Source organism: Scyliorhinus torazame, chromosome 1 (genome assembly GCF_047496885.1).
Source record: "Scyliorhinus torazame isolate Kashiwa2021f chromosome 1, sScyTor2.1, whole genome shotgun sequence".
NCBI lineage: Eukaryota > Metazoa > Chordata > Chondrichthyes > Carcharhiniformes > Scyliorhinidae > Scyliorhinus > Scyliorhinus torazame.
In genome coordinates, this window is record NC_092707.1 from 253,782,027 (window position 1) to 253,805,358 (window position 23,332).

Consider the following 23,332-nt stretch of genomic DNA (forward strand, 5'->3'; position numbering starts at 1 on the left):
CCTCTCCATGCCCACTTTCTCACTGTCCTCCTCACAGTTCACTATATTTCCAAGCTTGGTGACATCCGAAAATTGTGAAATTGTATGTTGTGCGCTGAAATCTAGCTGATTAGCACTCATCAAGAAAAGCAGTCATCCTAGTACCGACCATCGGGGGACCCAACAATCCCTATCTCTGAAAAAGAACCATTCGCCACTACCCTCTGTTGCGAGCCACTAAACTAACTTCACTTATAATCCACCACTGTGCCTTTATTCCATGGGTTTAAAACTCAGAATTTTTTAACACCTCTATCAAAACTCCCATAACTTCCTCTATTCCCAGGAGAACTACTCTGAGGAGGAACTACTTCTCGCAGAGGGTGGTGAATTTGTGGAACTCGCTGCGGTGGAGTCTGAATCATTAAATGCTTTCAAGAAGGAGGTAGATATATTTCTGATTTTTAAAACGGGTTAAAGGGATATAGGGAATCGGTAGAGGTGGATTTGAGACCAGGAAGAGATCAGCCATGATCTGATTGAATGGTGGAGTAGGCTCGAAGGGCTGAATTGCCTACTTCTGCAACTAATACCGATGTTCTTATGTTCCTATTCCCAGTGTCCCGAGTGTCAGGACACAACTGAAGTCATCCCTGGCCCATTCTCGTAAGCCTCCTCCATGCCCTCTCCAAGCCATTGCCATCCTTCCCAGAATGTGGCACCCACAACTGGACATAATACTCCAGCAGAGGCCTAGCCAGTGATTTATAAAGGTTTCAAAGAAGCCTTCAAATTTCCTTTAGTTTTGTTTAAATTGCACTTTTGTCGAAATCATGCCGTGTCCCCTGAGGAATACATTTCTCTCTCTCTCTCTCTCTCTTTGCAGTTGAGACAATATCATTTTTTGTTTAGTCAAACAAAGGAGACAATTCTGATTTGTGGCCCGTTCCCTTTGGACAGCTGTCTGGGCTGGCTCTGCACAGTCGAGTTCTGGTCACATTGAGAAACTAGGACATTTCTAAGCCCTGGGAACGGTTGCTATGAGAAACCAGCCATTGAGTCTTCAGGTTTAATTCTCCAGTCAGATTGGTCATTCTGTTCGCTCGGTGCAAAGTAACATCTCCCAGTGCAAGTTTGCAGGAAGGTTCCTTCAGGGGGGCGAAAGTTTAACTTGTGCGGGCTCAAAGACATGTTCGATTTTTTTTTTGAAAAGGAAAAATAATTCTGACCTTTTCGCCCGGTGAGAGTGGGTTACTGCTCTCTGATACAGAGGACTTTCTGTACTAAAAGGTCCCGCTCGCCCCTTGGCTCCGTTTAATTCGTTAACAGACGATTGATGGTGAGGGTGGGGGGTGGTGATGTCCTGATTTAAAACTCTGCAGTAAAATGCAATGGAAGAGAGAGGGCAGGAGTGTTCAGGCAAGGCAGCTTCTTAACGAGAAACCAACCCGCCTGCCAGTGAGAGGGGGCAGAAAGATTGGACGCGCCTGGCTGTTTAAAGGCGTGTGACAATCGCAATGATCGCAGGTAAGTCTGCAATCTTACCTGCTCATTCTCCTGGGCACCCAAGGGGAGGGACAGTGACAGAGACACTCTTCTGCTATTACCAGAGCAAGATGTACCGACATCACCCAGCTCCTATCGCAGGGAAACGGGTTTGCTTCTGCTGTTGACTCCGGCGAGTAAGTCTCAAGCAGCGCGTCTGTCTCCATGCAACGCACAGGGTCCTCTGGCTGTGCCTCCTCGGGTTTGAACTACTCGCAGCTTACCTGTCCGGAGCCCGCTGCTGCTGGATGTGAACTGCGGGACGTGGCAACATTTGAGGAACTTCAAGGAAAGGAGTGAGCAAAAACGCCCGGGTTGCCAGCTTTCGGAGTTGGAATGGATGTGCGCTGACCGTGGTGCTGAAAGCGATCGCTGCGACAGGGAGATGTCCAGTCAGTGATCAGGTATTCAGTGACCAGAACCCCTGCCACAGAGAGATTTCCAGTCAGTGACCACAACCCCTGCCACAGAGAGATTTCCAGTCAGTGACCACAACCCCTACCACAGAGAGATTTCCAGTCAGTGACCAGATACCCAGCCACAGGGAGATGCCCAGTTAGTGACCAGATACCCTGCCACAGGGAGATGTCCAGTTAGTGACCAGATACCCTGCCACAGGGAGATGTCCAGTTAGTGACCAGATACCCTGCCACAGGGAGATGTCCAGTTAATGACCAGATACCCAGCCACAGGGAGCTGTCCAGTTAGTGACCAGATAACCTGCCACAGAGAGATGTCCAGTTAGTGACCAGGTATCCTACCACAGGGAGATGTCCAGGTAGTGACCAGATACCCTGCCACAGGGAGATGTCCATTTAGTGACCAGATCCCCAGCCACAGGGAGATGTCCAGTTAACGACCAGATACCCTGCCACAGGGAGATGTCCAGTTAGTGACCAGGTACCCAGCCACAGGGAGATGCCCAGTTAATGACCAGATACCCTGCCACAGGGAGATGTCCAGTTAGTGACCAGATCCCCAGCCACAGAGAGATGTCCAGTTAGTGACCAGATACCCAGCCGCAGGGAGATGTCCAGTTAGTGACCAGATCCCCAGCCACAGGGAGACGTCCAGTTAGTGACCACATACCCAGTCACAGAGAGATGTCCAGTAAGTGACCAGATACCCTGCCACAGAGAGATGTCCAGTCAATGACCAGATACACAGTCACGGGGAGATGTCCAGTTAGTGACCAGATACCCAGCCACAGGGAGATGTCCAGTTAGTGACCAGATCCCCAGCCACAGGGAGACGTCCAGTTAGTGACCAGATACCCAGTCACAGAGAGATGTCCAGTAAGTGACCAGATACCCTGACACAGAGAGATGTCCAGTCAGTGACCAGATACCCAGCCACAGGGAGATGTCCAGTTAGTGACCAGATCCCCAGCCACAGAGAGATGTCCACTCAGTGACCAGATCCCCTGCCATAGGGAGATGTCCAGTCAGTGACCAGATACCCTGCCACAGGGAGATGTCCAGTCAGTGACCAGATACCCTGCCACAGGGAGATGTCCAGTCAGTGACCAGATAGCCAGCCACAGGGAGATGTCCAGTCAGTGACCAGATACCCTGCCACAGGGAGATGTCCAGTCAGTGACCAGATACCCAGCCACAGGGAGATGTCCAGTTAGTGTCCAGATCCCCAGCCACAGAGAGATGTCCACTCAGTGACCAGATCCCCTGCCATAGGGAGATGTCCAGTCAGTGACCAGATCCCCTGCCACAGGAAGATGTCCAGTTAGTGACCAGATACCCTGCCACAGAGAGATGTCCAGTTAGTGACCAGCTACCATGCCACAGAGCGATGTCCAGTCAGTGACCAGATACCCTGCCACAGAGAGATGTCCAGTTAGTGACCAGATACCATGCCACAGAGAGTGTCCAGTTAGTGACCAGACACCCAGCCACAGGGAGATGTCCAGTTAGTGACCAGATACCCTGCCACAGAGAGATGTCCAGTTAGTGACCAGATACCCTGCCACAGGGAGATGTCCAGTCAGTGACCAGATACCCAGCCACAGAGAGATGTCCAGTTAGTGACCAGATATCCTGCCACAGAAAGATGTCCAGTTAATGACCAGATACCCTGCCACAGAGAGATGTCCAGTCAGTGACCAGTTACTCTGCCACAGAGAGATGTCCAGTTAGTGAGCAGATACCCTGCCACAGGGAGATGTCCAGTTAGTGACCAGATATCCTGCCACAGGGAGATGTCCAGTTAGTGATCAGATCCCCTGCCAGAGGGAGATGTCCAGTTAGTCACCAGATACCCTTCCACAGAGAGATGTCCAGTTAGTGACCAGATACCCAGCCACAGAGAGATTTCCAGTCAGTGACCAGATACCCAGACACAGAGAGATGTCCAGTCAGTGACCAGATACCCTGCCACAGGGAGATGTCCAGTTAGAGAACAGATCCCCTGTCACAGGGAGATGTCCAGTCAGTGACTAGATAGCCTGCCACAGGGAGATGTCCAGCTAGTGACCAGATACCCACCCACAGGGAGATGTCCAGTTAGTGACCAGATACCCTGCCACAGGGAGATGTCCATTTAGTGACCAGATACCCTGCCACAGAGAGATGTCCATTCAGTGACCAGATGCCCAGCCACAGAGAGATGTCCAGTTAGTGACCAGATACCCTGCCACAGGGACATGTCCAGTTAGTGACCAGATACCCAGCCACAGAGAGATGTCCAGTTAGTGACCAGATACCCAGCCACAGGGAGATGTCCATTTACAGACCAGATACACTGCCACAGGGAGATGTCCAGTCAGTGACCAGATACCCTGCCACAAGGAGATGTCCAGTTAGTGACCAGATACCCAGCCACAGGGAGATGTCCAGTCAGCGACCAGATACACAGTCACAGGGAGATGTCCAGTTAGTGACCAGATACCCAGCCACAGGGAGATGTCGAGTTAGTGACCAGATCCCCAGCCACAGAGAGATGTCCAGTTAGTGACCAGATACCCTGCCACAGGGAGATGTCCAGTCAGTGACCAGATACCCTGCCACAGGGAGATGTCCTGTTAGGGACCAGATCCCCTGCCACAGGGAGATGTCCAGTCAGTGACTAGATACCCTGCCACAGGGAGATGTCCAGTTAGTGACCAGATACCTACCTACAGGGAGATGTCCAGTTAGTGACCAGATACCCAGCCACAGGGAGATGTCCATTTAGGGACCAGATACCCTGCCACAGGGAGATGTCCAGTCAGTGACCAGACACTCCACCACAGATGGATGTCCAGTCAGTGACCAGATACCCTGCCACAGGGAGATGTCCAGTTAGTGACCAGATACGCAGCCACAGGGAGATGTCCAGATAGTGACCAGATACCCAGCCACAGGGAGATGTCCAGTTCGTGACCAGATCCCCAGCCACAGAGAGATGTCCAGTTAGTGACCAGATACACAGTCACAGAGAGATGTCCTGTCAGTGATCAGATACCCAGTCACAGGGAGATGTCCAGTTAGTGACCAGATACCAGCCACAGGGAGATGTCCACTCAGTGACCAGATCCCCAGCCGCAGAGAGTTGTCCAGTTAGTGACTAGATACCCAGTCACAGAGAGATGTCCTGTCAGTGACCAGATACCCAGCCACAGGGAGATGTCCAGTTAGTGACCAGACACCCTGTCACAGAGAGATGTCCAGTCAGTGACCAGATACACTGACACAGAGAGATGCCCAGTTAGTGACCACCTACCCTGCCACAGGGAGATGTCCAGTCAGTGACCAGATCCCCTGCCACAGAGAGATGTGAAGTCAGTGACCAGATACCCTGCCACAGGGAGATGTCCATTTAGTGCCCAGATCCCCAGCCACAGAGAGATGTCCAGTTAGTGAGCAGATACCCTGCCACACGGAGATGCCCAGTTAGTGACCAGATAGCCTGCCACAGAGAGATGTCCAGTTAGTGACCAGGTAGCCTGCCACAGGGAGATGTCCAGTTAGTGACCAGATACCCTGCCACAGAGAGATGTCCAGTCAGTGACCAGTTACTCTGCCACAGAGAGATGTCCAGTTAGTGAGCAGATACCCTGCCACAGGGAGATGTCCAGTCAGTGACCAGATACCCTGCCACAGGGAGATGTCCAGTGAGTGATCAGACCCCCTGCCATAGGGAGATGTCCAGTCAGTGACCAGATACCCTGCCACAGGGAGATGTCCAGTTAGTGACCAGATACCCTGCCACAGAGATATGTCCATTTAGTCACCAGATACCCTGCCACAGGGAGATGTCCAGTTAGTGATCAGGTACCCTGCCACAAAGAGATGTCCAGTTGTTGACCAGATACCCAGCCACAGGGAGATGTCCAGTTAGTGACCAGATGCCGTACCTCAGGGTGATCTCCAGTCAGTGACCAGATACCCAGCCACAGAGAGATGTCCAGTCAGTAACCAGATACCCTGCCACAGGGAGATGTCCATTTAGTGACCAGATGCCCAGCCACAGAGAGATGTCCAGTTAGTGACCAGTTACCCTGCCACAGGGAGATGTCCAGTTAGTGAACAGATACCCAGCCACAGGGAGATGCCCAGTTAATGACCAGATACCCTGCCACAGGGAGATGTCCAGTTAGTGACCAGATCCCCAGCCACAGATAGATGTCCAGTTAGTGACCAGATACCCAGCTGCAGGGAGATGTCCAGTTAGTGACCAGATCCCCAGCCACAGGGAGACGTCCAGTTAGTGCCAACATACCCAGTCACAGAGAGATGTCCAGTAAGTGACCAGATACCCTGCCACAGAGAGATGTCCAGTCAATGACCAGAAACACAGTCACGGGGAGATGTCCAGTTAGTGACCAGATACCCAGCCACAGGGAGAAGTCCAGTTAGTGACCAGATCCCCAGCCACAGGGAGACGTCCAGTTAGTGACCAGATACCCAGTCACAGAGAGATGTCCAGTAAGTGACCAGATACCCTGACACAGAGAGATGTCCAGTCAGTGACCAGATACCCAGCCACAGGGAGATGTCCAGTTAGTGACCAGATCCCCAGCCACAGAGAGATGTCCACTCAGTGACCAGATCCCCTGCCATAGGGAGATGTCCAGTCAGTGACCAGATACCCTGCCACAGGGAGATGTCCAGTCAGTGACCAGATACCCTGCCACAGGGAGATGTCCAGTCAGTGACCAGATAGCCAGCCACAGGGAGATGTCCAGTCAGTGACCAGATACCCTGCCACAGGGAGATGTCCAGTCAGTGACCAGATACCCAGCCACAGGGAGATGTCCAGTTAGTGTCCAGATCCCCAGCCACAGAGAGATGTCCACTCAGTGACCAGATCCCCTGCCATAGGGAGATGTCCAGTCAGTGACCAGATACCCTGCCACAGGAAGATGTCCAGTTAGTGACCAGATACCCTGCCACAGAGAGATGTCCAGTCAGTGACCAGTTACTCTGCCACAGAGAGATGTCCAGTTAGTGAGCAGATACCCTGCCACAGGGAGATGTCCAGTCAGTGACCAGATACCCTGCCACAGGGAGATGTCCAGTTAGTGATCAGACCCCCTGCCATAGGGAGATGTCCAGTCAGTGACCAGATACCAGCCACAGGGAGATGTCCACTCAGTGACCAGATCCCCAGCCACAGAGAGATGTCCAGTTAGTGACTAGATAACCAGTCACAGAGAGATGTCCAGTCAGTGACCAGATACACAGCCACAGGGAGATGTCCAGTTAGTGACCAGACACCCTGTCACAGAGAGATGTCCAGTCAGTGACCAGATACACTGACACAGAGAGATGCCCAGTTAGTGACCACCTACCCTGCCACAGGGAGATGTCCAGTCAGTGACCAGATACCCAGCCACAGGGGAATGTCCAGGCAGTGACCAGATACCCTGCCACAGAGAGATGTGAAGTCAGTGACCAGATACCCTGCCACAGGGAGATGTCCATTTAGTGCCCAGATCCCCAGCCACAGAGAGATGTCCAGTTAGTGAGCAGATGCCCTGCCACACGGAGATGCCCAGTTAGTGACCAGATAGCCTGCCACAGAGAGATGTCCAGTTAGTGACCAGGTACCCTGCCACAGGGAGATGTCCAGTGAGTGACCAGGTACCCTGCCACAGGGAGATGTCCAGTTAGTGATCAGACCCCCTGCCATAGGGAGATGTCCAGTCAGTGACCAGATACCCTGCCACAGAGATATGTCCAGTTAGTCACCAGATACACTTCCACAGAGAGATGTCCAGTTAGTGATCAGATACCCTGCCACACAGAGATGTCCAGTTGGTGACCAGATACCCAGCCACAGGGAGATGTCCAGTTAGTGACCAGATGCCGTACCTCAGGGCGATCTCCAGTCAGTGACCAGATACCCAGCCACAGAGAGATGTCCAGTCAGTGACCAGATACCCAGAATCAGAGAGATGTCCAGTCAGTAACCAGATACCCTGCCACAGGGAGATGTCCATTTAGTGACCAGATGCCCAGCCACAGAGAGATGTCCAGTTAGTGACCAGTTACCCTGCCACAGGGAGATGTCCAGTTAGTGAACAGATACCCAGCCACAGGGAGATGTCCATTTACAGACCAGATACACTGCCACAGGGAGATGTTCCGTCAGTGACCAGATACCCTGCCACAAGGAGATGTCCAGTTAGTGACCAGATACCCAGCCACAGGGAGATGTCCAGTCAGTGACCAGATACACAGTCACAGGGAGATGTCCAGTTAGTGACCAGATACCCAGCCACAGGGAGATGTCGAGTTAGTGACCAGATCCCCAGCCACAGAGAGATGTCCAGTTAGTGACCAGATACCCTGCCACAGGGAGATGTCCAGTCAGTGACCAGATACCCTGCCACAGGGAGATGTCCTGTTAGAGACCAGATCCCCTGCCACAGGGAGATGTCCAGTCAGTGACTAGATACCCTGCCACAGGGAGATGTCCAGTTAGTGACCAGATACCTACCTACAGGGAGATGTCCAGTTAGTGACCAGATACCCAGCCACAGGGAGATGTCCATTTAGGGACCAGATACCCTGCCACAGGGAGATGTCCAGTCAGTGACCAGACACTCCACCACAGATGGATGTCCAGTCAGTGACCAGATACCCTGCCACAGGGAGATGTCCAGTTAGTGACCAGATACGCAGCCACAGGGAGATGTCCAGATAGTGACCAGCTACCCAGCCACAGGGAGATGTCCAGTTCGTGACCTGATCCCCAGCCACAGAGAGATGTCCAGTTAGTGACCAGATACACAGTCACAGAGAGATGTCCTGTCAGTGATCAGATACCCAGTCACAGGGAGATGTCCAGTTAGTGACCAGATACCAGCCACAGGGAGATGTCCACTCAGTGACCAGATCCCCAGCCGCAGAGAGTTGTCCAGTTAGTGACTAGATACCCAGTCACAGAGAGATGTCCAGTCAGTGACCAGATACCCAGCCACAGGGAGATGTCCAGTTAGTGACCAGACACCCTGTCACAGAGAGATGTCCAGTCAGTGACCAGATACACTGACACAGAGAGATGCCCAGTTAGTGACCACCTACCCTGCCACAGGGAGATGTCCAGTCAGTGACCAGATCCCCTGCCACAGAGAGATGTGAAGTCAGTGACCAGATACCCTGCCACAGGGAGATGTCCATTTAGTGCCCAGATCCCCAGCCACAGAGAGATGTCCAGTTAGTGAGCAGATACCCTGCCACACGGAGATGCCCAGTTAGTGACCAGATAGCCTGCCACAGAGAGATGTCCAGTTAGTGACCAGGTACCCTGCCACAGGGAGATGTCCAGTTAGTGACCAGATACCCTGCCACAGAGAGATGTCCAGTCAGTGACCAGTTACTCTGCCACAGAGAGATGTCCAGTTAGTGAGCAGATACCCTGCCACAGGGAGATGTCCAGTCAGTGACCAGATACCCTGCCACAGGGAGATGTCCAGTGAGTGATCAGACCCCCTGCCATAGGGAGATGTCCAGTCAGTGACCAGATACCCTGCCACAGGGAGATGTCCAGTTAGTGACCAGATACCCTGCCACAGAGATATGTCCATTTAGTCACCAGATACCCTGCCACAGGGAGATGTCCAGTTAGTGATCAGGTACCCTGCCACAAAGAGATGTCCAGTTGGTGACCAGATACCCAGCCACAGGGAGATGTCCAGTTAGTGACCAAATGCCGTACCTCAGGGTGATCTCCAGTCAGTGACCAGATACCCAGCCACAGAGAGATGTCCAGTCAGTAACCAGATACCCTGCCACAGGGAGATGCCCAGTTAGTGAACAGATACCCAGCCACAGGGAGATGCCCAGTTAATGACCAGATACCCTGCCACAGGGAGATGTCCAGTTAGTGACCAGATCCCCAGCCACAGATAGATGTCCAGTTAGTGACCAGATACCCAGCTGCAGGGAGATGTCCAGTTAGTGACCAGATCCCCAGCCACAGGGAGACGTCCAGTTAGTTCCAACATACCCAGTCACAGAGAGATGTCCAGTAAGTGACCAGATACCCTGCCACAGAGAGATGTCCAGTCAATGACCAGAAACACAGTCACGGGGAGATGTCCAGTTAGTGACCAGATACCCAGCCACAGGGAGAAGTCCAGTTAGTGACCAGATCCCCAGCCACAGGGAGACGTCCAGTTAGTGACCAGATACCCAGTCACAGAGAGATGTCCAGTAAGTGACCAGATACCCTGACACAGAGAGATGTCCAGTCAGTGACCAGATACCCAGCCACAGGGAGATGTCCAGTTAGTGACCAGATCCCCAGCCACAGAGAGATGTCCACTCAGTGACCAGATCCCCTGCCATAGGGAGATGTCCAGTCAGTGACCAGATACCCTGCCACAGGGAGATGTCCAGTCAGTGACCAGATACCCTGCCACAGGGAGATGTCCAGTCAGTGACCAGATAGCCAGCCACAGGGAGATGTCCAGTCAGTGACCAGATACCCTGCCACAGGGAGATGTCCAGTCAGTGACCAGATACCCAGCCACAGGGAGATGTCCAGTTAGTGCCCAGATCGCCAGCCACAGAGAGATGTCCACTCAGTGACCAGATCCCCTGCCATAGGGAGATGTCCAGTCAGTGACCAGATACCCTGCCACAGGAAGATGTCCAGTTAGTGACCAGATACCCTGCCACAGAGAGATGTCCAGTCAGTGACCAGTTACTCTGCCACAGAGAGATGTCCAGTTAGTGAGCAGATACCCTGCCACAGGGAGATGTCCAGTCAGTGACCAGATACCCTGCCACAGGAGGATGTCCAGTTAGTGATCAGACCCCCTGCCATAGGGAGATGTCCAGTCAGTGACCAGATACCAGCCACAGGGAGATGTCCACTCAGTGACCAGATCCCCAGCCACAGAGAGATGTCCAGTTAGTGACTAGATAACCAGTCACAGAGAGATGTCCAGTCAGTGACCAGATACCCAGCCACAGGGAGATGTCCAGTTAGTGACCAGACACCCTGTCACAGAGAGATGTCCAGTCAGTGACCAGATACACTGACACAGAGAGATGACCAGTTAGTGACCACCTACCCTGCCACAGGGAGATGTCCAGTCAGTGACCAGATACCCAGCCACAGGGGAATGTCCAGGCAGTGACCAGATACCCTGCCACAGAGAGATGTGAAGTCAGTGACCAGATACCCTGCCACAGGGAGATGTCCATTTAGTGCCCAGATCCCCAGCCACAGAGAGATGTCCAGTTAGTGAGCAGATGCCCTGCCACACGGAGATGCCCAGTTAGTGACCAGATAGCCTGCCACAGAGAGCTGTCCAGTTAGTGACCAGGTACCCTGCCACAGGGAGATGTCCAGTGAGTGACCAGGTACCCTGCCACAGGGAGATGTCCAGTTAGTGATCAGACCCCCTGCCATAGGGAGATGTCCAGTCAGTGACCAGATACCCTGCCACAGAGATATGTCCAGTTAGTCACCAGATACACTTCCACAGAGAGATGTCCAGTTAGTGATCAGATACCCTGCCACAAAGAGATGTCCAGTTGGTGACCAGATACCCAGCCACAGGGAGATGTCCAGTTAGTGACCAGATGCCGTACCTCAGGGCGATCTCCAGTCAGTGACCAGATACCCAGCCACAGAGAGATGTCCAGTCAGTGACCAGATACCCAGAATCAGAGAGATGTCCAGTCAGTAACCAGATACCCTGCCACAGGGAGATGTCCATTTAGTGACCAGATGCCCAGCCACAGAGAGATGTCCAGTTAGTGACCAGTTACCCTGCCACAGGGAGATGTCCAGTTAGTGAACAGATACCCAGCCACAGAGAGATGTCCAGTTAGTGACCAGATACCCAGCCACAGGGAGATTTCCAGTTAGTGACCAGATACCCAGCCACAGAGAGATGTCCAGTTAATGACCAGATACCCAGCCACAGGCAGATGTCAATTTAGAGACCAGATACACTGCCACAGGGAGATGTCCAGTCAGTGACCAGATACCCTGCCACAAGGAGATGTCCAGTTAGTGAACAGATACCCAGCCACAGGGAGATGTCCAGTCAGTGACCAGATACCCAGTCACAGGGAGATGTCCAGTTAGTGACCAGATACTCAGCGACAGGGAGATGTCGAGTTAGTGACCAGATCCCCTGCCACAGGGAGATGTCCAGTCAGTGACCAGATGCCCTGCCACAGGGAGATGTCCAGTTAGTGAGCAGATACCCTGCCACAGGGAGATGTCCAGTCAGTGACCACAACCCCTGCCACAGAGAGATTTCCAGTCAGTGACCACAACCCCTGCCACAGAGAGATTTCCAGTCAGTGACCACAACCCCTGCCACAGAGAGATTTCCAGTCAGTGACCAGATACCCAGCCACAGGGAGATGCCCAGTTAGTGACCAGATACCCTGCCACAGGGAGATGTCCAGTTAGTGACCAGATACCCTGCCACAGGGAGATGTCCAGTTAGTGACCAGATACCCAGCCACAGGGAGATGTCCAGTTAATGACCAGATACCCAGCCACAGGGAGCTGTCCAGTTAGTGACCAGATAACCTGCCACAGAGAGATGTCCAGTTAGTGACCAGGTATCCTACCACAGGGAGATGTCCAGGTAGTGACCAGATACCCTGCCACAGGGAGATGTCCATTTAGTGACCAGATCCCCAGCCACAGGGAGATGTCCAGTTAACGACCAGATACCCTGCCACAGGGAGATGTCCAGTTAGTGACCAGGTACCCAGCCACAGGGAGATGCCCAGTTAATGACCAGATACCCTGCCACAGGGAGATGTCCAGTTAGTGACCAGATCCCCAGCCACAGAGAGATGTCTAGTTAGTGACCAGATACCCAGCCGCAGGGAGATGTCCAGTTAGTGACCAGATCCCCAGCCACAGGGAGACGTCCAGTTAGTGACCACATACCCAGTCACAGAGAGATGTCCAGTAAGTGACCAGATACCCTGCCACAGAGAGATGTCCAGTCAATGACCAGATACACAGTCACGGGGAGATGTCCAGTTAGTGACCAGATACCCAGCCACAGGGAGATGTCCAGTTAGTGACCAGATCCCCAGCCACAGGGAGACGTCCAGTTAGTGACCAGATACCCAGTCACAGAGAGATGTCCAGTAAGTGACCAGATACCCTGACACAGAGAGATGTCCAGTCAGTGACCAGATACCCAGCCACAGGGAGATGTCCAGTTAGTGACCAGATCCCCAGCCACAGAGAGATGTCCACTCAGTGACCAGATCCCCTGCCATAGGGAGATGTCCAGTCAGTGACCAGATACCCTGCCACAGGGAGATGTCCAGTCAGTGACCAGATACCCTGCCACAGGGAGATGTCCAGTCAGTGACCAGATAGCCAGCCACAGGGAGATGTCCAGTCAGTGACCAGATACCCTGCCACAGGGAGATGTCCAGTCAGTGACCAGATACCCAGCCACAGGGAGATGTCCAGTTAGTGTCCAGATCCCCAGCCACAGAGAGATGTCCACTCAGTGACCAGATCCCCTGCCATAGGGAGATATCCAGTCAGTGACCAGATCCCCTGCCACAGGAAGATGTCCAGTTAGTGACCAGATACCCTGCCACAGAGAGATGTCCAGTTAGTGACCAGCTACCATGCCACAGAGCGATGTCCAGTCAGTGACCAGATACCCTGCCAGAGAGAGATGTCCAGTTAGTGACCAGATACCATGCCACAGAGAGTGTCCAGTTAGTGACCAGACACCCAGCCACAGGGAGATGTCCAGTTAGTGACCAGATACCCTGCCACAGAGAGATGTCCAGTTAGTGACCAGATACCCTGCCACAGGGAGATGTCCAGTCAGTGACCAGATACCCAGCCACAGAGAGATGTCCAGTTAGTGACCAGATATCCTGCCACAGAAAGATGTCCAGTTAATGACCAGATACCCTGCCACAGAGAGATGTCCAGTCAGTGACCAGTTACTCTGCCACAGAGAGATGTCCAGTTAGTGAGCAGATACCCTGCCACAGGGAGATGTCCAGTTAGTGACCAGATATCCTGCCACAGGGAGATGTCCAGTTAGTGATCAGATCCCCTGCCAGAGGGAGATGTCCAGTTAGTCACCAGATACCCTTCCACAGAGAGATGTCCAGTTAGTGACCAGATACCCAGCCACAGAGAGATGTGCAGTTGGTGACCAGATACCCAGCCACAGAGAGATGTCCAGTTAGTGACCAGATACCGTACCACAGGGCGATCTCCAGTCAGTGACCAGATACCCAGCCACAGAGAGATTTCCAGTCAGTGACCAGATACCCAGACACAGAGAGATGTCCAGTCAGTGACCAGATACCCTGCCACAGGGAGATGTCCAGTTAGAGAACAGATCCCCTGTCACAGGGAGATGTCCAGTCAGTGACTAGATAGCCTGCCACAGGGAGATGTCCAGCTAGTGACCAGATACCCACCCACAGGGAGATGTCCAGTTAGTGACCAGATACCCTGCCACAGGGAGATGTCCATTTAGTGACCAGATACCCTGCCACAGAGAGATGTCCATTCAGTGACCAGATGCCCAGCCACAGAGAGATGTCCAGTTAGTGACCAGATACCCTGCCACAGGGACATGTCCAGTTAGTGACCAGATACCCAGCCACAGAGAGATGTCCAGTTAGTGACCAGATACCCAGCCACAGGGAGATGTCCATTTACAGACCAGATACACTGCCACAGGGAGATGTCCAGTCAGTGACCAGATACCCTGCCACAAGGAGATGTCCAGTTAGTGACCAGATACCCAGCCACAGGGAGATGTCCAGTCAGTGACCAGATACACAGTCACAGGGAGATGTCCAGTTAGTGACCAGATACCCAGCCACAGGGAGATGTCGAGTTAGTGACCAGATCCCCAGCCACAGAGAGATGTCCAGTTAGTGACCAGATACCCTGCCACAGGGAGATGTCCAGTCAGTGACCAGATACCCTGCCACAGGGAGATGTCCTGTTAGGGACCAGATCCCCTGCCACAGGGAGATGTCCAGTCAGTGACTAGATACCCTGCCACAGGGAGATGTCCAGTTAGTGACCAGATACCTACCTACAGGGAGATGTCCAGTTAGTGACCAGATACCCAGCCACAGGGAGATGTCCATTTAGGGACCAGATACCCTGCCACAGGGAGATGTCCAGTCAGTGACCAGACACTCCACCACAGATGGATGTCCAGTCAGTGACCAGATACCCTGCCACAGGGAGATGTCCAGTTAGTGACCAGATACGCAGCCACAGGGAGATGTCCAGATAGTGACCAGATACCCAGCCACAGGGAGATGTCCAGTTCGTGACCAGATCCCCAGCCACAGAGAGATGTCCAGTTAGTGACCAGATACACAGTCACAGAGAGATGTCCTGTCAGTGATCAGATACCCAGTCACAGGGAGATGTCCAGTTAGTGACCAGATACCAGCCACAGGGAGATGTCCACTCAGTGACCAGATCCCCAGCCGCAGAGAGTTGTCCAGTTAGTGACTAGATACCCAGTCACAGGGAGATGTCCAGTCAGTGACCAGATACCCAGCCACAGGGAGATGTCCAGTTAGTGACCAGACACCCTGTCACAGAGAGATGTCCAGTCAGTGACCAGATACACTGACACAGAGAGATGCCCAGTTAGTGACCACCTACCCTGCCACAGGGAGATGTCCAGTCAGTGACCAGATCCCCTGCCACAGAGAGATGTGAAGTCAGTGACCAGATACCCTGCCACAGAGAGATGTCCAGTTAGTGAGCAGATACCCTGCCACACGGAGATGCCCATGTAGTGACCAGATAGCCTGCCACAGAGAGATGTCCAGTTAGTGACCAGGTACCCTGCCACAGGGAGATGTCCAGTTAGTGACCAGATACCCTGCCACAGAGAGATGTCCAGTCAGTGACCAGTTACTCTGCCACAGAGAGATGTCCAGTTAGTGAGCAGATACCCTGCCACAGGGAGATGTCCAGTCAGTGACCAGATACCCTGCCACAGGGAGATGTCCAGTGAGTGATCAGACCCCCTGCCATAGGGAGATGTCCAGTCAGTGACCAGATACCCTGCCACAGGGAGATGTCCAGTTAGTGACCAGATACCCTGCCACAGAGATATGTCCATTTAGTCACCAGATACCCTGCCACAGGGAGATGTCCAGTTAGTGATCAGGTACCCTGCCACAAAGAGATGTCCAGTTGGTGACCAGATACCCAGCCACAGGGAGATGTCCAGTTAGTGACCAGATGCCGTACCTCAGGGTGATCTCCAGTCAGTGACCAGATACCCAGCCACAGAGAGATGTCCAGTCAGTAACCAGATACCCTGCCACAGGGAGATGTCCATTTAGTGACCAGATGCCCAGCCACAGAGAGATGTCCAGTTAGTGACCAGTTACCCTGCCACAGGGAGATGTCCAGTTAGTGAACAGATACCCAGCCACAGGGAGATGCCCAGTTAATGACCAGATACCCTGCCACAGGGAGATGTCCAGTTAGTGACCAGATCCCCAGCCACAGATAGATGTCCAGTTAGTGACCAGATACCCAGCTGCAGGGAGATGTCCAGTTAGTGACCAGATCCCCAGCCACAGGGAGACGTCCAGTTAGTGCCAACATACCCAGTCACAGAGAGATGTCCAGTAAGTGACCAGATACCCTGCCACAGAGAGATGTCCAGTCAATGACCAGAAACACAGTCACGGGGAGATGTCCAGTTAGTGACCAGATACCCAGCCACAGGGAGATGTCCAGTTAGTGACCAGATCCCCAGCCACAGGGAGACGTCCAGTTAGTGACCAGATACCCAGTCACAGAGAGATGTCCAGTAAGTGACCAGATACCCTGACACAGAGAGATGTCCAGTCAGTGACCAGATACCCAGCCACAGGGAGATGTCCAGTTAGTGACCAGATCCCCAGCCACAGAGAGATGTCCACTCAGTGACCAGATCCCCTGCCATAGGGAGATGTCCAGTCAGTGACCAGATACCCTGCCACAGGGAGATGTCCAGTCAGTGACCAGATACCCTGCCACAGGGAGATGTCCAGTCAGTGACCAGATAGCCAGCCACAGGGAGATGTCCAGTCAGTGACCAGATACCCTGCCACAGGGAGATGTCCAGTCAGTGACCAGATACCCAGCCACAGGGAGATGTCCAGTTAGTGTCCAGATCCCCAGCCACAGAGAGATGTCCACTCAGTGACCAGATCCCCTGCCATAGGGAGATGTCCAGTCAGTGACCAGATACCCTGCCACAGGAAGATGTCCAGTTAGTGACCAGATACCCTGCCACAGAGAGATGTCCAGTCAGTGACCAGTTACTCTGCCACAGAGAGATGTCCAGTTAGTGAGCAGATACCCTGCCACAGGGAGATGTCCAGTCAGTGACCAGATACCCTGCCACAGGGAGATGTCCAGTTAGTGATCAGACCCCCTGCCATAGGGAGATGTCCAGTCAGTGACCAGATACCAGCCACAGGGAGATGTCCACTCAGTGACCAGATCCCCAGCCACAGAGAGATGTCCAGTTAGTGACTAGATAACCAGTCACAGAGAGATGTCCAGTCAGTGACCAGATACCCAGCCACAGGGAGATGTCCAGTTAGTGACCAGACACCCTGTCACAGAGAGATGTCCAGTCAGTGACCAGATACACTGACACAGAGAGATACCCAGTTAGTGACCACCTACCCTGCCACAGGGAGATGTCCAGTCAGTGACCAGATACCCAGCCACAGGGGAATGTCCAGGCAGTGACCAGATACCCTGCCACAGAGAGATGTGAAGTCAGTGACCAGATACCCTGCCACAGGGAGATGTCCATTTAGTGCCCAGATCCCCAGCCACAGAGAGATGTCCAGTTAGTGAGCAGATGCCCTGCCACACGGAGATGCCCAGTTAGTGACCAGATAGCCTGCCACAGAGAGATGTCCAGTTAGTGACCAGGTACCCTGCCACAGGGAGATGTCCAGTGAGTGACCAGGTACCCTGCCACAGGGAGATGTCCAGTTAGTGATCAGACCCCCTGCCATAGGGAGATGTCCAGTCAGTGACCAGATACCCTGCCACAGAGATATGTCCAGTTAGTCACCAGATACACTTCCACAGAGAGATGTCCAGTTAGTGATCAGATACCCTGCCACAAAGAGATGTCCAGTTGGTGACCAGATACCCAGCCACAGGGAGATGTCCAGTTAGTGACCAGATGCCGTACCTCAGGGCGATCTCCAGTCAGTGACCAGATACCCAGCCACAGAGAGATGTCCAGTCAGTGACCAGATACCCAGAATCAGAGAGATGTCCAGTCAGTAACCAGATACCCTGCCACAGGGAGATGTCCATTTAGTGACCAGATGCCCAGCCACAGAGAGATGTCCAGTTAGTGACCAGTTACCCTGCCACAGGGAGATGTCCAGTTAGTGAACAGATACCCAGCCACAGGGAGATGTCCATTTACAGACCAGATACACTGCCACAGGGAGATGTCCAGTCAGTGACCAGATACCCTGCCACAAGGAGATGTCCAGTTAGTGACCAGATACCCAGCCACAGGGAGATGTCCAGTCAGTGACCAGATACACAGTCACAGGGAGATGTCCAGTTAGTGACCAGATACCCAGCCACAGGGAGATGTCGAGTTAGTGACCAGATCCCCAGCCACAGAGAGATGTCCAGTTAGTGACCAGATACCCTGCCACAGGGAGATGTCCAGTCAGTGACCAGATACCCTGCCACAGGGAGATGTCCTGTTAGAGACCAGATCCCCTGCCACAGGGAGATGTCCAGTCAGTGACTAGATACCCTGCCACAGGGAGATGTCCAGTTAGTGACCAGATACCTACCTACAGGGAGATGTCCAGTTAGTGACCAGATACCCAGCCACAGGGAGATGTCCATTTAGGTACCAGATACCCTGCCACAGGGAGATGTCCAGTCAGTGACCAGACACTCCACCACAGATGGATGTCCAGTCAGTGACCAGATACCCTGCCACAGGGAGATGTCCAGTTAGTGACCAGATACGCAGCCACAGGGAGATGTCCAGATAGTGACCAGATACCCAGCCACAGGGAGATGTCCAGTTCGTGACCAGATCCCCAGCCACAGAGAGATGTCCAGTTAGTGACCAGATACACAGTCACAGAGAGATGTCCTGTCAGTGATCAGATACCCAGTCACAGGGAGATGTCCAGTTAGTGACCAGATACCAGCCACAGGGAGATGTCCACTCAGTGACCAGATCCCCAGCCGCAGAGAGTTGTCCAGTTAGTGACTAGATACCCAGTCACAGAGAGATGTCCAGTCAGTGACCAGATACCCAGCCACAGGGAGATGTCCAGTTAGTGACCAGACACCCTGTCACAGAGAGATGTCCAGTCAGTGACCAGATACACTGACACAGAGAGATGCCCAGTTAGTGACCACCTACCCTGCCACAGGGAGATGTCCAGTCAGTGACCAGATCCCCTGCCACAGAGAGATGTGAAGTCAGTGACCAGATACCCTGCCACAGGGAGATGTCCATTTAGTGCCCAGATCCCCAGCCACAGAGAGATGTCCAGTTAGTGAGCAGATTCCCTGCCACACGGAGATGCCCAGTTAGTGACCAGATAGCCTGCCACAGAGAGATGTCCAGTTAGTGACCAGGTACCCTGCCACAGGGAGATGTCCAGTTAGTGACCAGATACCCTGCCACAGAGAGATGTCCAGTTAGTGACCAGATACCCTGCCACAGAGAGATGTCCAGTCAGTGACCAGTTACTCTGCCACAGAGAGATGTCCAGTTAGTGAGCAGATACCCTGCCACAGGGAGATGTCCAGTCAGTGACCAGATACCCTGCCACAGGGAGATGTCCAGTGAGTGATCAGACCCCCTGCCATAGGGAGATGTCCAGTCAGTGACCAGATACCCTGCCACAGGGAGATGTCCAGTTAGTGACCAGATACCCTGCCACAGAGATATGTCCATTTAGTCACCAGATACCCTGCCACAGGGAGATGTCCAGTTAGTAATCAGGTACCCTGCCACAAAGAGATGTCCAGTTGGTGACCAGATACCCAGCCACAGGGAGATGTCCAGTTAGTGACCAGATGCCGTACCTCAGGGTGATCTCCAGTCAGTGACCAGATACCCAGCCACAGAGAGATGTCCAGTCAGTAACCAGATACCCTGCCACAGGGAGATGTCCATTTAGTGACCAGATGCCCAGCCACAGAGAGATGTCCAGTTAGTGACCAGTTACCCTGCCACAGGGAGATGTCCAGTTAGTGAACAGATACCCAGCCACAGGGAGATGCCCAGTTAATGACCAGATACCCTGCCACAGGGAGATGTCCAGTTAGTGACCAGATCCCCAGCCACAGATAGATGTCCAGTTAGTGACCAGATACCCAGCTGCAGGGAGATGTCCAGTTAGTGACCAGATCCCCAGCCACAGGGAGACGTCCAGTTAGTGCCAACATACCCAGTCACAGAGAGATGTCCAGTAAGTGACCAGATACCCTGCCACAGAGAGATGTCCAGTCAATGACCAGAAACACAGTCACGGGGAGATGTCCAGTTAGTGACCAGATACCCAGCCACAGGGAGAAGTCCAGTTAGTGACCAGATCCCCAGCCACAGGGAGACGTCCAGTTAGTGACCAGATACCAAGTCACAGAGAGATGTCCAGTAAGTGACCAGATACCCTGACACAGAGAGATGTCCAGTCAGTGACCAGATACCCAGCCACAGGGAGATGTCCAGTTAGTGACCAGATCCCCAGCCACAGAGAGATGTCCACTCAGTGACCAGATCCCCTGCCATAGGGAGATGTCCAGTCAGTGACCAGATACCCTGCCACAGGGAGATGTCCAGTCAGTGACCAGATACCCTGCCAAAGGGAGATGTCCAGTCAGTGACCAGATAGCCAGCCACAGGGAGATGTCCAGTCAGTGACCAGATACCCTGCCACAGGGAGATGTCCAGTCAGTGACCAGATACCCAGCCACAGGGAGATGTCCAGTTAGTGTCCAGATCCCCAGCCACAGAGAGATGTCCACTCAGTGACCAGATCCCCTGCCATAGGGAGATGTCCAGTCAGTGACCAGATACCCTGCCACAGGAAGATGTCCAGTTAGTGACCAGATACCCTGCCACAGAGAGATGTCCAGTCAGTGACCAGTTACTCTGCCACAGAGAGATGTCCAGTTAGTGAGCAGATACCCTGCCACAGGGAGATGTCCAGTCAGTGACCAGATACCCTGCCACAGGGAGATGTCCAGTTAGTGATCAGACCCCCTGCCATAGGGAGATGTCCAGTCAGTGACCAGATACCAGCCACAGGGAGATGTCCACTCAGTGACCAGATCCCCAGCCACAGAGAGATGTCCAGTTAGTGACTAGATAACCAGTCACAGAGAGATGTCCAGTCAGTGACCAGATACCCAGCCACAGGGAGATGTCCAGTTAGTGACCAGACACCCTGTCACAGAGAGATGTCCAGTCAGTGACCAGATACACTGACACAGAGAGATGCCCAGTTAGTGACCACCTACCCTGCCACAGGGAGATGTCCAGTCAGTGACCAGATACCCAGCCACAGGGGAATGTCCAGGCAGTGACCAGATACCCTGCCACAGAGAGATGTGAAGTCAGTGACCAGATACCCTGCCACAGGGAGATGTCCATTTAGTGCCCAGATCCCCAGCCACAGAGAGATGTCCAGTTAGTGAGCAGATGCCCTGCCACACGGAGATGCCCAGTTAGTGACCAGATAGCCTGCCACAGAGAGATGTCCAGTTAGTCACCAGGTACCCTGCCACAGGGAGATGTCCAGTGAGTGACCAGGTACCCTGCCACAGGGAGATGTCCAGTTAGTGATCAGACCCCCTGCCATAGGGAGATGTCCAGTCAGTGACCAGATACCCTGCCACAGAGATATGTCCAGTTAGTCACCAGATACACTTCCACAGAGAGATGTCCAGTTAGTGATCAGATACCCTGCCACAAAGAGATGTCCAGTTGGTGACCAGATACCCAGCCACAGGGAGATGTCCAGTTAGTGACCAGATGCCGTACCTCAGGGCGATCTCCAGTCAGTGACCAGATACCAAGCCACAGAGAGATGTCCAGTCAGTGACCAGATACCCAGAATCAGAGAGATGTCCAGTCAGTAACCAGATACCCTGCCACAGGGAGATGTCCATTTAGTGACCAGATGCCCAGCCACAGAGAGATGTCCAGTTAGTGACCAGTTACCCTGCCACAGGGAGATGTCCAGTTAGTGAACAGATACCCAGCCACAGAGAGATGTCCAGTTAGTGACCAGATACCCAGCCACAGGGAGATTTCCAGTTAGTGACCAGATACCCAGCCACAGAGAGATGTCCAGTTAATGACCAGATGCCCAGCCACAGGCAGATGTCAATTTAGAGACCAGATACACTGCCACAGGGAGATGTCCAGTCAGTGACCAGATACCCTGCCACAAGGAGATGTCCAGTTAGTGAACAGATACCCAGCCACAGGGAGATGTCCAGTCAGTGACCAGATCCCCTGCCACAGGGAGATGTCCAGTCAGTGACCAGATGCCCTGCCACAGGGAGATGTCCAGTTAGTGAGCAGATACCCTGCCACAGGGAGATGTCCAGTCAGTGACCAGATACCCAGCCACAGGGGAATGTCCAGGCAGTGACCAGATATCCTGCCACAGAGAGATGTGAAGTCAGTGACCAGATACCCTGCCACAGGGAGGTGTCCATTTAGTGCCCAGATCCCCAGCCACAGAGAGATGTCCAGTTAGTGAGCAGATACCCTGCCACACGGAGATGCCCAGTTAGTGACCAGATAGCCTGCCACAGAGAGATGTCCAGTTAGTGATCAGGTACCCTGCCACAGGGAGATGTCCAGTGAGTGACCAGGTACCCTGCCACAGGGAGATGTCCAGTTAGTGATCAGACCCCCTGCCATAGGGAGATGTCCAGTCAGTGACCAGATACCCTGCCACAGAGAGATGTCCAGTTAGTGATCAGATACCCTGCCACGAAGAGATGTCCAGTTGGTGACCAGATACCCAGCCACAGGGAGATGTCCAGTTAGTGACCAGATGCCGTACCTCAGGGCGATCTCCAGTCAGTGACCAGATACCCAGCCACAGAGAGATGTCCAGTCAGTGACCAGATACCCAGAATCAGAGATATGTCCAGTCAGTAACCAGATACCCTGCCACAGGGAGATGTCCATTTAGTGACCAGATGCCCAGCCACAGAGAGATGTCCAGTTAGTGACCAGTTACCCTGCCACAGGGAGATGTCCAGTTAGTGAACAGATACCCAGCCACAGAGAGATGTCCAGTTAGTGACCAGATACCCAGCCACA

The 23,332-nt window shown here is 53.2% G+C and overlaps 1 protein-coding gene across 2 annotated transcripts in view; it reads left to right on the forward strand.

Moving 5' to 3' along the window:
* Positions 1-1,098: 1,098 nt before the first annotated feature.
* LOC140420708 (metabotropic glutamate receptor 1-like) overlaps positions 1,099-23,332 on the forward strand; it is a 912,336-nt gene continuing 890,102 nt past the window's right edge. For both annotated transcript variants that reach the window (XM_072504710.1, XM_072504706.1), the window contains exon 1: positions 1,099-1,928. The gene's annotated coding sequence lies outside the window, so the exon portion shown is untranslated. The remainder of the gene's footprint in view (positions 1,929-23,332) is intronic.